Source organism: Leopardus geoffroyi, chromosome A3, assembly GCF_018350155.1.
Source record: "Leopardus geoffroyi isolate Oge1 chromosome A3, O.geoffroyi_Oge1_pat1.0, whole genome shotgun sequence".
NCBI classification, from domain to species: Eukaryota; Metazoa; Chordata; class Mammalia; order Carnivora; family Felidae; genus Leopardus; species Leopardus geoffroyi.
The window spans coordinates 102,723,746-102,738,560 of record NC_059336.1 but is presented as its reverse complement, the minus strand read 5'-3'; the positions used below and the strand labels follow the sequence as shown (position 1 = coordinate 102,738,560).

The 14,815-nt window shown below is 47.0% G+C and overlaps 1 protein-coding gene and 1 long non-coding RNA gene across 5 annotated transcripts in view; one reads left to right on the top strand and one right to left on the bottom strand.

Annotated features, from left to right (window-relative positions):
* Positions 1 to 12,858, top strand: part of CHCHD5 (coiled-coil-helix-coiled-coil-helix domain containing 5) — a 43,895-nt gene extending 31,037 nt beyond the window's left edge. Inside the window, exon 6 of the transcript XR_006703606.1 lies at positions 12,123 to 12,858. The gene's annotated coding sequence lies outside the window, so the exon portion shown is untranslated. The remainder of the gene's footprint in view (positions 1 to 12,122) is intronic.
* The window catches only part of LOC123581123, a 31,755-nt gene that overhangs the window by 2,303 nt on the left and 14,637 nt on the right, over positions 1 to 14,815 (bottom strand). For all 4 annotated transcript variants that reach the window (XR_006703608.1, XR_006703609.1, XR_006703607.1 and 1 more), the window contains one exon: positions 12,071 to 12,156. This is a non-coding gene — a long non-coding RNA (uncharacterized LOC123581123). The remainder of the gene's footprint in view (positions 1 to 12,070; positions 12,157 to 14,815) is intronic.

Sequence of the window (14,815 nt, the reverse complement as noted above, 5' to 3'; positions counted from 1 at the left end):
AGACAAGGTAAGGCCTGGCTGACGGGTTTAGCGGGCAAAGAAACAATGAGCTACTTTTTCAGATTGGGCACTTTATTGCTTATATAGAGAGTGAAAGTGTGAGCAGTCAGAAGTGCCAGATCCCTATGGCCCTTGTGCAGGGTGACACCAAAACAAAAGAGGCCAGATGACAGCAATGTGGATGATGGATGGCACTGTGCCAGACTGCGGCTAAGGATACGTGATGTGGCAAGAGCAGTGGTAGGCAGAATTTGAAGGTGGCCTCCAAGATTCCCACTCCTTGCCATAATGTCCTGTCTAATCCTCACCCCTTGAATGTTGGTGCCAACTCTATAAACTATAGCCAGTGTTTTATAGTCTGTGGTGGTCCTCATAGGAGGGTGAGACCTAAAGCCCCATGCCTCTCTGGAACCAGGGAGGCAGATGATAAACTGTCTCATGACAGCTCCTCAGAAGACTGCCTATCTTGCCATAGTTTAGGGGGTTAGAAGGTGTTCCTCCACGACATGCATCAGACTTCAGTTTAGCCTTGCCTACTTGGCCTATGTGGAGACATGCAATGTTGCCGGGGCACGATAGTGGAGATGTTTTACCTCACCACCTCTGGACCTCCATATATCATGGCTAAGAATTCTTTTTAGGGGCTCCTGGCTGGCTCAGTCAGGGAGCATGCAACTCTTGATCTTGGGGTTCTGAGTTTGAGCCCCACACTGGGTGTAGAGGTTACTTAAAAAACAAAATAAAAAGAAGAGAAATATAAACCACACCATCAAATACTATAGTTAGTTGTACTGATAAGAGCTTAGACCAAATCCTTTTTCCTTACTTTAGGCAACAATGAATGAGAATGGACACCTCCGTAACTCCTGGTAGGACAACCAGGCTGACTTACAAGAAGATGGATTGCAACCAGGCTTCCCTTCCAGGCCCAGGCCAATTTAACATGTCATTAATTTCAGTGCCAGAAGAGGTGTTGGTTATTACACATACCCTGACTTGACTGGTCAGCAGAAAATGCAGGCAATGTGATCATCCATCACCACTGACACTGGATAGTTTGGACTGTTTATGAGTGGCAGGTGATTATATACCTGATATTAACTGTGAACAGTACTATTCACTTGGGGCAAAGGTATATTAGCTATCGTAGCCCAGCCCAACCTCAATACTGTGTCCTGCCCATGGTTACTTAGATTCTGCTAATAGAAGGTTTGAGTCATCTCAGTAGCAGCATTTTACTTATGTGAGGTCAAGGTCTAATTCTTGCAAGGCCGGGGGGTTGGGAGGGGCACCTAGGTGGCAGGTTGGGTGTCCTCCAGCTCAGGTCATGATCTCATGGTTCGAGAGCTCAAACCCCACATCAGGCTCTCTGCTGTCAGTGCAAAGCCCACTTCAGAACCTCTGTCCCCCTCTCTCTGCCCCTTTCCCTTGCTCTCTCCAAAAAATAATAAATAAATGTTAAAAAAAAAAAAAAAAAGACTGGGGGTTGGGATTAGCCATGTAAAGGAAATTTAAGTACCAGAAAGAACCTATAAGAGAGAATACTTTCTAGAAGAATACTTCCAAAGTGTTCAAAGAAGGAACTCTCAAGCATCTATCAGCAGTGTCAAGAGGGTGAGACAGATTCAGCAATCCAAGGGAAGTGTGTGTGTGTATTTAGGTGGAAGAGGGAGATCAGCAATAATAAAATAAGCCTAAGTAGAGCCATAAGTGTCCTGAAAATTAATTTTTTTGATGTTTTGGGCAAAGATTCTCTACTTTTATAACTTAAGGTGTCCACTAGAATGGGTGTCCTGCAGTTAGGGCACAGGCAGTGGGGACCATGTGGTACAAAGGTTACTCCAAGATGACAGAACAAGCCAGGTGTTCTGCGGGCAGGAACCAAGAGGTCTAAGGTATTCCTTCCCACCAGCCCAGGTGGTTGCTCTCCTTTCATGGTCACGTTATTGGTATATCCAGTTCCTGCAATCCACTGGCTACTGTCCATGAATCAATAAAGATATAGCAAGGTACACTTTGGAGGGTTTACTCAGGACAAGCACGCCTGATTCCAACTCTGTTCACTGGGAAGAGTTCTCTTTTTCGTGCAAAGTTTTAAACAGCTGTTTTCTGTGGCTGCACAGCTGCAGGGGCCAAGCACATTCCACTGGTCTTTAACTTGGCTGATCCATCTGTGAACCAGGCCCAGGCATCCTCAGAGACCTTGGTGGACTAGTGCCCCCAAGAAGCTGGAGGCGCTGGCCCAAACTTTCCCTCAGGGATTGCCGCATCTGGGGATGCCTGGCCACATTTTTATGCAGCAACCTGACTCCTTTGATGCCTGGAGGCTCTAGTCAGCAGAGCAGTTAGTCACTGACTTTTATAGTTTCAAAGGCTTACTGGGACTAACTGGTCAGAGAGGGAGGGCAGGGTGGACAGCCCACAGGAAGGTGGTCAGAGGCACTCCTGCCTGTGTCAGCTCTTCCGTCAGTGCGGTGGTCTCTTCCCCATGTCCTGCACTACCTCACCCACACCACCGGCCTGGGCTGGGGCGCCTGGTGGGTCCCACATGGGTACTGCTCCCCCCAGCCCTGTCTTCAGTGTAGCGTTTTCCCCACAGGGCTTCTTACCATCAAGAGAAGTTCTACACATGCTTGAAACGCTGCGTATCCCCACACCATTGAGGGTGCATGACCCGGGGTGAAATTGTGCCCGTGGGCCAAGGTCATTCTTGGAAGGGGACTCAGCACTGAGCTACCAGCAGTTAAAACCCTGGCAGCTTGAGGAATGACCACCTTGGTCCTCATGGGGGATTTGGGGAGGCACCCACAGGTCTACTCTGCACCCTAAAGTCATTGTGTTCACATTGCCACTACAGCTGAGACTCCAGTAGGCGGTCACACCATTCTGGAAGCTGTCTGCTTCTAGGAGATATGGCATGTGGTAACATCAGGGAATTTCGTGATTTGGGCCTACTGCCCACATTTTTTGTCATAAAATAGTATCCCATGGCCAAATAATTTGTGAGACACCACTGTAATTGAATAAGCGTTTGTAAATCTATGAACAGCAGTGTTGACAGAAGTGCCGTGGGCATGTAGGCAAATCCACACCCAGAATATGTTTGCGTTCCCTTGCCTTCATTCCCCACCACCATTTGCCTTTTACACTCACCAAACGGAAGGTAAATGCAGATGCGGTAGAAATCATTAGTCCTGCCTCTTTCAAATCTTTATGGAACTCATTTCTGCACTGTTCCACAAGCACAGAATTCTTAGGTATTATCTTGGCTATAGGAGGCCTGTTCAAGGAAGGGATTTGGCCATTCTTACCATAATAGACCTATTCCTCTGGTAAGGGAAGGAAGGCTGGCAAAATAACCACACGGTGTGTCTGGGATCCCACTTGACCTTCTGTGAGATGGACTCTGGCCAACACTTATCCTCATACTGACCTCTAATCCTCTCTCCAAAGAATCACAGTATTCCAGGGATTAGGCCCAGATAAGCACCCGTATCTACAAATGTGACTTTCAGGAAAATGAGCACAGACTGAGATTAAAGCACCTGATTCCTGATCCTCTCTTTTGCTAGGCGTATATCCTCTCTTTTGCTAGGCGTATATTGGGCAAAATCCTTAAACTCCCTGAGCCTGTTTGCTCATCCATAAATTAAAGCCAAAAATATTCTTCTGATTGTTTCTTGTTTGTGCTGATGTGATAAGATTACACACCAAGTGCTTTACACGCTGCCTAGAATACAGCCTAACATCCGTCAATACTATCGGCTTCTACTTCTTCTGGAAAATGTAAAGAAGAATAGAAATATGTATGACTATCAGTATTTTAATAGCTCACTTTATGCATTTTAATTATTTCTCATTTATTTCCAATTTTTGTTGTTTCTTAACAACATAGAATCTAGGGATAGAAATTTAGGACTAGGTCAATCATCAGGTTGAATGGATGTTCTTATATGACAGACTGGATACTAAGGCCCAGAGAATCAGATGATTTGATCCTTATTTTCAAATAATTGAGTTGTAAGAGTTATCTTTTACTTCTTTTAAAAAATATCTTTGGGGCACCTGGGTGGCCCAGTCGGTTAAGCATCTGACTTCGGTTCATGTCATGATCTCACGGTCCGTGAGTTCCAGCCCCACATCGAGCTCTGTGCTGACGGCTCAGAGCTTGGAGCCTGCTTCGGATTCTGTGTTTCCCTCTCTTTCTGCCTCTCTCTCTCAAAAATAAATAAACATTAAATAAGTTTTGTAAAATACCTTTTTACTTAACATCTAATCTGTACCCCTAGTCTAGGATTTAATTTGGAAAAGATTTTTTAAAGTCTTAAGACTGTAGAAAATGTGTGCTGTAACCATAGCTTGTAGGAATGTGAGTTGGTAAAGCATTTCTTTAGCTATTAAGACTAACTAAAACAATGATTTCTGGACTCTACTCTTAGTTTACGATCCAGTAGAATTGGGGTGGAGCCAAATAATTTGCATTTCTGACAAGTTCCCAGATGATGCTGATCCTGATGCTGCTGGTCCACAGACCACACTTTGAGAACTACTGATGTAGAGTATTCTGGTAATATTTAATTAAAGCCAGAAAAATATTCATAAACTTTGACCCAGGATAAATGAAGATGAGCAGCCCGTGTGCCAACACCTGCCTTGGATGCTCCCCATCTGACCCCAAGGGCCTGCCACAGCCCCTCCTAGTCACGCGGGGCAATCTCCTCCCCCACCCCGCTCCCCCCCCCCCCCCCAGGAAGCACAGTGAAGGCATGATTCAGTGGGCAGGGAGCAGCCCCAGGTTTTCAGGGTGCAGCTGAGGCAGCAGAGAGGAAAGGCATTTGGGATCACGCCCCAGCCCCTACTAAAGTGTTTCCCATTGCCCATATCAGCATCTAACATATCACAGATTTGACTGATTTGTCTCATTTATTGCCCGACTCCTTTGCCCCTCTTCAGAGCGTTAGTTCTCAGCGCAAGAATTTTTGTGTGTTTTGGGCAAGAGCAATGCATGGATCATAGCAGGTGCTCAATAAGTACTGTTCAATGAATGATCGTACACATGCATCTGAATGCTCATAGTACTATTTCTTTTATTTTAATTTTTTTAATGTTTATTCTTGAGAGAGAGAGAGAAAGAGAGGAAGGGACAGAGAGAGAGGGAGACACAGAATCCAAAGCAGGCTCCAGGCTCTGATCTGTCAGCACAGAGCCTGACTTGGGGCTGGAACTCACAAATCGCGAGATCACTACCAGAGCCGAAGTCGGATGCTTAACTGAGTCATCCAGGCACCCCCATAATACTATGTCTATAAGGATCCACAAGAAAATGGCAGCAGACTTTCTGTGAGTAAGGGAAATGGGAAAAAGTGGAAGTGAGCATAATTTTCACTGACTCTGGTTCGCCTTTGAATTTTTGCTACCAATTGTTAGAAACAACACAATAGTCCCCAAATAAAGTTGTTCATGCTGAGCGCTGTGTCACGAAACCAAGATTAGATAGACTGTCACCTCTTCCAGAAAGGAAATACTAAACCAGTCAGGAGTCACCCCGTCAGCACTAGTTAAACTGTCTGCCTGGGAGACCCCAGCATCCCCTAAGGGAAAATAACCTTGCACTACCCAATCCACTTTTTTTTGCCTACTATGACTTTCATCCTTGTTCCTGCTCCCATCTGGCTATAGAAGTCTTTCATTTTGGGGTACCTGGGGGGCTTAGTCGGTTGATCATTTGACTTTGGCTCAGCTCATGGTCTTGCAGTTTGTGAGTTCGAGCCCCATATCAGGCCCGTTGCTGCCCTCTTGGAGCCTGCTTTAGATCCTCTGCCCGCCCCCCCCCCCCCGCCCCGTCTCTGTCCCTCCCCCACTTGCATGTTCTCTCTCTCTCAAAAATAAATAAAAATTAAAAAAAAAAAGGCTTTCATTTTGTATAGCTCCTCGGAGCTTCTTTCTACATGTTAGATTGTTAGAGACTGCTCCTGGCTTTGTTCAGGAAAACATTTATAGTTTATTGTCTCTCTTTCTGAAATTCTTCTAACAGACCTCTTGTCTGGGTCTCCCGATTCTAGTTGATTTTTGCTCAAATAAACACTTAATTTTTAATGTGCCTCAGTTTATCTTTTAAAACTATATATTTTACTTAGCTAACCAAAAATAAGTTAGATCCCTATTATTATTATTTTTTTAAGTAAACTCTGCACCCAATGTGGGGCTTGAACTCATGACCCTGAGATCAAGAGTTGCATGCTCTAACAACTGAGCCAGACGGGTGCCCCTAGGTTCCTATTATTGATTAAGAAAATCAAGTTGTAAGAGAAATAGGCAAAATGGCGAAAACCACAAGGACCACATACACACTAGGTATGGTTAGATCAATGCGTGAGGCTGCATGAGAATGCCCCAGACAGGCCTGAAGAAAAGCTCAGTGCTTACTGAGCATCCTGCCACATGGCCTGGACCTGAGGCCCCAGCTCAACCCTTCCCTGAGCCTGGCCTTGCCCCAAACTAATCCAGATGGTTCCCAGAGGTCCCTCCTGGAAACCAGAAGTTTCTAGCCCTTCCCACCCACCCATCTTAGCTGCAAGTGTCAAGTAACAGCCAGTAGTTAATGGAGAAAAGAGAGATTGCCTGTGGCTGCTTCTGGAAGGAGAGAATATCTCTAAGTCCAATGAACTAAAGTCCAAATGTGAATGCAGGTGTCGAGAAAGGAGACAGAAGGAAATACTTAGAAAGGAGAGAAAGTTATGCACTAGGTCTCACATGATTGGTAAGCGGCGCCGGGAGTGAGGTTAAGGAATTAGAGGTCCCTGAGACCAAAGGAGGAAGCCCAGGTAGGATCACCAAGATCACTAGGTAGGATCTCTTGGAACTGGGAGATCCAGACAAGAGGTCTGTTAGAAGAATTTCGGAAAGAGAGACAATAAACTATAAATGTTCTCCTGAACAAAGCCAGGAGCAGTCTCTACCTGCCTTCTAGGTGACTGCTGACCTAATTATTTATTCAATAATATTTATCAGGGGGTGCCTGTGTGGCTCAGTCGGTAAAGCATCTGACTCTTGATTTCGGCTCAGGTCATGAGGGATCGAGCCCTACGCTGGGCTCTACTAACAGTGCAGCCTGCTTGGGACTCTCTCTCTCTCTCTCTCTCTCTCTGTCTGCCCTTCCACTGCTTGTGCACTCTTTCTCAAAAATAAATAAATTAATTTAAAAAAATTAAAAAATTATGAATTTAAATTTTAAATTTTAAAATAAATTACAAAAAATATTTATCATTGTACCAGACCCTATGTCAGAATATCATTTTGATTTGACTAAATACAGAACACTTATATGACCTGAGACTGTCTTACTGGAGAACTATTAAGAGACCCTGATACCCAAGGAGACCAAGCCTTCCCTGGGAAAGTGTCAGAACAGCGGAACACCTCCTCGATGATGCCTATTGCCCTTCACAGGTGCACAGACTCTAGGAGAGGAGCCCCTCTTTCCCCTCTGGATCTTTCTGGTGCCTCTGACCCCACAGCAGTGTTTGTACTTGCCCAGCAGAGGGCAGCCAGAGCCCGGCCCCCACTTTCCTAGCCACCTGCTTAGGAAACTGGACAGATGGGTACCTAGCCCCCTCACTGCCCACTGAGGCTTGGGCATGATGCCCATGAGCTGGCAGCAGCAGCCCCAGAGAAACAGGATGCACCAGGAAGCTGTACCAAAAGAAAAAAAAAAAAGGCTGTTTTCAATTCTAAGCTGTGTCTGTTCTGCCCGGCAGAGGCTCGGCCCTGGCACTCTGCCACATTCACCCTCTCAAGGGTCCTGGGACGAAGGATCATTTCCTTCTCATCCCAGGGCAGGCTGCTTGCCCCGTTTCTACTCACTGTTCAAAATCTGTTTTTTTCTGAGGCATAGAATCCTAGGCCCCAGAGCTGGAAGAGACTTGGGAGCTGCTTGTCTGGGAGTTACCATTTTAAATAACTTCAAAGGCAGGCAGGGAGCCTACATGTGTCTCATGGACTCAGGATGAGCCGGTGGGGGGTGACAGGGGCTGTGTGAACTGGAGACAGACCTGTGCCAGAGCGCCTAGGTTCACTGGGTTTCTCACTGAGAGGAACAGACAACCTGGCCACTGGCTGAGCTGGGACGCTGGCTGCCAGGTCTCCCTTTCCTCTTAAAAAAATATGAGAAACTGAGGTCCAGGAAGGGAAAAAGACTTGGGCGAGATAGGGCCCGATTCCCTTTCTCCCCATCCTGGTCCCTTCCGTGTTGTTTGCACCGTGGGGACACGTGGTAATATCAAGCTCAACAGTTGAGGATGACTTAGACTTCCAGCTCTGTCTGCCCTGCGGCTGCTTCATGTTGGATTACTTCATTTCCCTCCTTGGCCACCATCTCCTGTTTGGAGAAAGTAGCCTCCCCCAGGATACAGGGCCCTCCTTTTCCTCGCAGTGAGTCACAGCCTCTGAGCTGACTTGCGGACAGCTTGACTCCAAGACAGAATCCTTCCCTCCCACTGCTTTTTCCAATGAATACCTCCAGCTGTGGCGCTCCACTTCCTCTGGCCACCTCCCTACTGCCGGGAACTTTTATTTACTCAGGTTTTTTCCTCCTTGAAATGAGGTCCTATGGAGAAGTACCCAAGAGACTTTCAACCCTGATTCCCCCAATCTCCCTGAGCAGTAATGACTGGAAGCATAAAATGTTGTTTTCCCATATTGTGTGAAGCAGGGGACCGGGAGGGGCGCCTGGGTGGCTCAGTCGGTTAAGGGCCTGACTTCGGCTCGGGTCATGGTTTCACGGTGCATGAGTTCAAGCCCTGCACTGGGCTCTGTGCTGACAGCTCAGAGCCTGGAGTTTGCTTCTGATTTCTGTGTCTCCCTCTCTCTCTGCTCCTCCCCCGCTCACACTCTGTCTCTCAAAAATGAATAAACATTAGAAAACTTTTTTAAAAATCCAGTCTTATACAATCGTGTGCTCTACTCAGGCAAGCTGGCACTGTCACCCTGTCCAAGAGAATCGGCAGGTTTGGTGGGGATGCTGCGTTAGGGCTCAGTCTCCTGAGTCACAGGAATGGGGCTGTGGCCCCATTACCAGTCGTAAAGACACCTTTGGGTCCTGGGGCAAGTATTTGATAGAGGCAGTCACATGAGGAGCACCAACATTCTCTCCCTGAGTAATCCAGGTGAGGAGCAGGAACGACCATCCCCTCTGTCATGGAGCACCCACTTGCAGCACCCCCCAAGCAGCTGTACAAAAGGTGACTACGGTCCTGAGAATGCCATCTCAAAAGAACAGTGTCTCAAGAGTATCATTTGGGGCGCCTGGGTGGCTCAGTCAGTTGGCGTTGACTTTGGCTCAGGTCATGATCTCAGTTTGTGAGTTCGAGCCCCGCCTCGGGCTCTGTGCTGACAGCTCAGAGCCTGGAGCCTGCTTCCGACTTCTGTGTCTCCCTCTCTCTCTGCCCCTCCCCTGCTCACTCTCTCTCTCTCTCTCTCTCTCCCCCTCTCAATAATAAACATTAAAAAATGTTTTTTAATAAAAAGAATATCATTTGAGGGACGTCTGGGTGGCTCAGTCTGGTTAAGTGTCCGACCCTTGATTTTGGGTCAGGTCATGCATGGGCTTGCAGTTAGTGAGTTCGAGCCCTGCATTGGGCTCTGCACTGACAGTGCTGAGTCTGCTTGGGATTTGCTCTCTCCCTCTCTCTCTGCCCCTCCCCTGCTTGCATGCTCTCTCTCTCTCTCTCTCTCTCTCTCTCTCTCTCCCCCCGTCTCTCTCTTTCTCTCAAATAAAACTTAAAAAAATAATATTGAGAGGAGGAAATAAGGGCATGTACCTATGTATTCAAGGGAAACGTAGAGAAAAAGTAAAAAACACCAACTAGTGACATTAGTTAGCTGGAGGGCAGAGGATGGAACAGGTTGGAAAGGCCAGAGGGAACGAGGCCGATGACAGGTCTCTGAAATATCTTCTTGTTCTGACTTGGCTTTTGGAACCATTTTAATGTTTTCCATCTCAAAATAAATGAAAACAAAACTCACAAGGATGGGGAAAACGCTAAAACTGAATATACTTAGAAATAAGCAAATAAGAAATTTTGATTTCCTTTCGATTTCCTTCGATTCTACTAAAAATAATTAATCCCTTACAATGTGTTAAACATTTCCCTGCAATTCACTTAATCTCTGCAACATCTCTAAGTGGTAGGTACTATTACTCTCCTAGTTTTACAAGGGAGGAAGTCATGCTTCACTGGGATTCAGGGAGCTGCCAAGGTCCCAGGGACTTGAATTCAGATTTTGTATCAGATTTGTATGAGGTCTCAGTTCTGAGATCATATTATATACTCAGCTCTGTGCCAGGCACAGAAGTATGAGTTAGAGCCCCTGGGTTCCAAGAATCTACAACATTTGTGATAAACATTTAACACCACGAGGCTATAAAAATAGGGAAATGAATGAGTCCCTTATCATTCACAAAGATTTAAGGGCCATAAGGGTTTCAGGGATTCTGAGCATTCCTTGTGGGTTGGCTCCTTGGAGGATGTGTGTGGGATTTGAACCAAACCTCATAGGTAGGACTCAGGTAGGTGTGGAAAAGGGGCAAAGGAATTCCAGGCAACAGAACCCACTGGGGGCAGAGGTGCAGAAAGGGGCTTGGTGTGTGGCGAGCCAAGGAGAAGACCAGCTTTTGCAGAAGAATGGACAACATAGACGGGCACATACATAACTTTCTTGGAGATCTGTTGGAGTTCAAAGTCAAGGTGAACATCAAGAGAGTAAGGTGTCCACAATGAGGTTGGGATGAGGTCGGTGAATACCCAGGCCCTAAACGTTAGTCCTTTTGTACATAGCTGCATATTGATATTTGATATCTGTCTCACCCCTTTCTGGTTACTGGGCTCAGAGAGATTACTGGAAAAGATAGACACTATATGCTGGATCTACAGATTAAAAACTCTTTTTGCATAAAGGGGAAATAAAATGCTAGCTCCTTTGGTTGCTTTTGCTCTTCTCCTCCGTGTCTACTTTCTCAGCGGAGATTTACAAGCAGAAAGAGGAGCCACTCCCTGTTCCTTGGCTGAGCTGAAAGTCAGACAGTAGCCTTGCAGATCTGTCTAAAGCCAACTTGCGGGCAGCCCCCAGGCTGTGCCAGGAGAGGTGTCAAGGGAAAGCACTTCTTCCCCTTCCTGTCCCCTCCCCAGCTGGAGGGTTTAGTGCTCAGCAGGGATAATGAGAGGAAATGAGAGGAGAAAGCAAGGAGAGGAGGAGGGAGGGAAGCAGGCTGAGCCTGGTGGGCAGACACCGATGCTGAGCTCTAGCTGGCCAGGAAGCAGAAACAGGAAGAAAATCAAAATATGGACATTTTTATCAGACTATCGGTTGGTTAACTGCCTCCAGGGTCTTCATCAGCACCAATATTCAGATAAACCTGAAAAATCCTTGAACAGTGGCTTTCAAATTGCTGCCCTCCATACCCTTTTGAAACAACAGAACTAATCCCACGTCTCTCAGAGGATAAAGTCATCATCCAGCCCCTTCTGATCTTCTCATTGCTGTCTGTCACCATTGCCCCGTTCCCTTCCCCGCACCCACACCCAAGCCTGGGCCGGGGCCACACCAGCCCCCCTCGCTGCTCTGTGTTCACACCCTCCCCCAATCGGGAACACCACTTCCCTTCTCCTCCCCAGAAGCCGCTCTTCAGGACCAGCCACACACCATCTCCTATATGGGGCCCTGAGGCGAAGCGGTGGCTCCCTCCTCTGAACTGGGAGGGGGGTGCACACCCTTCTGTCAGTGTGGTTTGCACATCCTGTCCTGGTGACATGTGTGTCTTCCCACCGCCAGGCTCAGAGCCTCTTAAGTGCGGGACCCAAGTCTTGCTTTTTTTCTTTACTAGAACAAGATACGGTTTTTGATAGTGTTCATTTAATATTTGAGGAATGGATATTTCCCTTAAAATAATGTTTCATACACTTTTTAGCCACAGCTCTCGGTAAGAAATACTTTTCACACCATGACCCTGTTTACACAGACTCTCACACACACATACCTAACCGAAACAGAAGGTTCGAGAAATAATACTTACTATGTTGGATGCACTCTGATATTTTCTCTTTTATTTCTCTCTTTTTTTTAAGTGCTCATTGGGACCTCAGGTGGAAAGCCGCAGTCCTAAAGTATAAAGAGAAGCTGGTAAAGCTAAAAGGAGAAGAGCTTCCCTTCCAAACCAGGATCCGATTAGGATTAAGCTGTAAACAAATGAGGGCCTCAGCCAGCTCTGATGTGCGGGCCATAAGGGTCTCGGCCGTATCATGAAGCAGAGGGCTAAGTGGGCTTTATTGACCATGTGATGGACCACAGCTTGGGGCACCAACGGCCCTTGGCAGCTTTCCTGTTCAGTCCCTCCTATCTTTCCTTCATTCCTGAACACGGCCATCCCCACCTTGCAAAGAATTCCTCGCATTGCACTTGCTGCCCCAGCTGTATTTTGTGCATACCTCTGTGACTGCTGTTACCGCGCCAGACCATATTGCAAGTCTTTTTGACGTGGCTGGCTGCTCACCTGAATTCCTGGAGGGAGCCTGGCCCGGGGAACCCTGTCAACAAGGGTTTGGTGCGTTGAGAAGAGACGAATGTCTGCTCTCTCTTGGGGTCTGCAGGCACCCATCTCTTCCAGATTGTGGCCTGGGTGAGGGGGTGCCGTGGGCTGAGGAGGGAGAAGCAGGCCAGGGCAAGCCACTTTGGAGGACGGGCAGGTACTGCCCAGAGGCAGGAAGCAGTGGCTGGGATTCAACAGGGAATTTACAAAACTCAGTTATCTCTTCACTTTGGATAGAAACCCCATAATTTAAGAAATGAAGACGATAAACCTGAGCTTCAGGGTGAACTTTGGCACTTGAAAGCAGGCTCCTGGGACTGCAGTTGCTAAAGAACTAATAATTAGAGGGGCGCCTGGGTGGCTCAGTCGGCTGAGCCTCCGATTTCATCTCAGGTCATGGTCTACGGTTCTTGAGTTCGAGCCCTGCATCAGCGCAAAGCCTGCTATGGATCCTCTGTCCCCCTTTCTCTCTGCCCCTCCCCTGCTTGTGTGCAGGCTCTCTCTCTCTCTCTCTCAAAATAAACATTTAAAAAAAAAACTAATTAAGTGGCAGGTGGCAACCAACTCAGGTCTGGGCATTGGGAGCCCAAAGGTGATGGAAGTCCCTCCCCCACTAGTTAATCCAACCCTAGGGCCTTGGAGCTTCGGCCTCTTCTCTGCTGTGTTTCTCATCCTGAGCGAGTAAGCAGAATACAGGGAAGGAGGGTGGTGAATGTTGTGTCTCCCCAACCCTGTCATACCAACATGCTAATAGTCCTGGTGGAAAATTGTCTTGTAACTGTCGGAAATGACACAGATCATGAAACATCAATAGCACATAAATCACAACATGACATTGGGAAAAGTAAGTTATTGTTCTGCTTGTCCTATGATAGCGGTGACCACACTTTCACAAAGAAAGAAAAAACAAACACTGAGAGCTCTCTTCTGTAGAGACACCAACACCTCAGAAAGGAACCTGGAATCTGATTCCAGAACATTCCAGCTGGTCTCTGCTTGCATCGGGGCCCCATTCCCTTTGTGTCTTTGTTCTTTCAACTTTATTGAATACCTTCTAGCAGGATAGCATTGTGATGTCTACCACAAGGGAAGAAGTTTAACTTGTAAAAGGATTTGAGCAACTCTGTAGGTTAAAAACTAAACAAAAACAAATTCCTCTTAACTATTTGCCTAGTTCTGCTTTCTGTTATGCACCCCAGCTGTAACCCACTGTGAGCATTATTTGTCACACGGGAAAGAGAACCTGGCCCTTATTCCCCCGAGCTTACCTCTTCCACGTAACCAAGGTAAAGTGAGAAGCCTTGGCCTGCAGAGGACAAAGGTCAGAGCTCAGACCTTTATTCACAAGCCCTGTGGTCTTGGGAAGGGACTCCTGAACCCAGTTTCTTCTTATCTGTAGAATGTGGATAACTATACTGCTCCCCAAGCCTCTGTGAGGAGGGAAGGAGGGGATATATGTGGCAACAGCTAACATTCATGAAGCTAATAATTTTTGAAGTTTTTTTTTAAGTTTACTTACTGATTTAAGTTTATTTCAGAGAGAGAGAGAGCACAAGTGGGAGAGGGAGAGAGAGACAGCTAGAGACAGAATCCCAAGCAGGCTCTGTGCCATCAGCACAGAGCACGATGTGGGGCTCGAATCCACAAATCGCGAGATCATGACCTGAGCTGAGATCAAGAGTCAGATGCTTAACCAACTGAGTGACCCAGGTGCCCCTTATTTATTTATTTTAGAGAGAGAGAGAGAGAGAGAGAGACAGAGAGAGAGTGAGCTTGCATGCACAAACTGGGGAAGAGCAGAGAGAGGAGAGAGGGAATCCTAAGCAGACTCTGCACTGTCAGCGCAGAGCCCAACCCGGAGCTCAAACCCACGAACCGCAAGATCATGACTGGAGCCGAAATCAAGAGTCAGATGCTTAACTGACTGAATCATCCAGGCACCCTGAAGCTGGTAACGTTGTGAGGTGACCATACAAGCACACTGGCTTCAGTGCACAGAAGGGAGATGGAGGTGATGAGTCAGACTGGGCAGAGTAGGGTTTTCCCTTTGCGAATCCGTGGAAAATAAAGCCGATGTTTAGAGGGCCCTGTCATGGAAAACCTCAGCCAGCTGGAACCGGCTGCATTTTGTTCTGCAGGCAGTGAGAGCAGGTGAAAGACTTCATAAAAGTAATGGTTTAGCTGATTCTTCTGGCCTAAAGTCTGCTTGGAAGTTGAGTGAGGCTGGAGGCT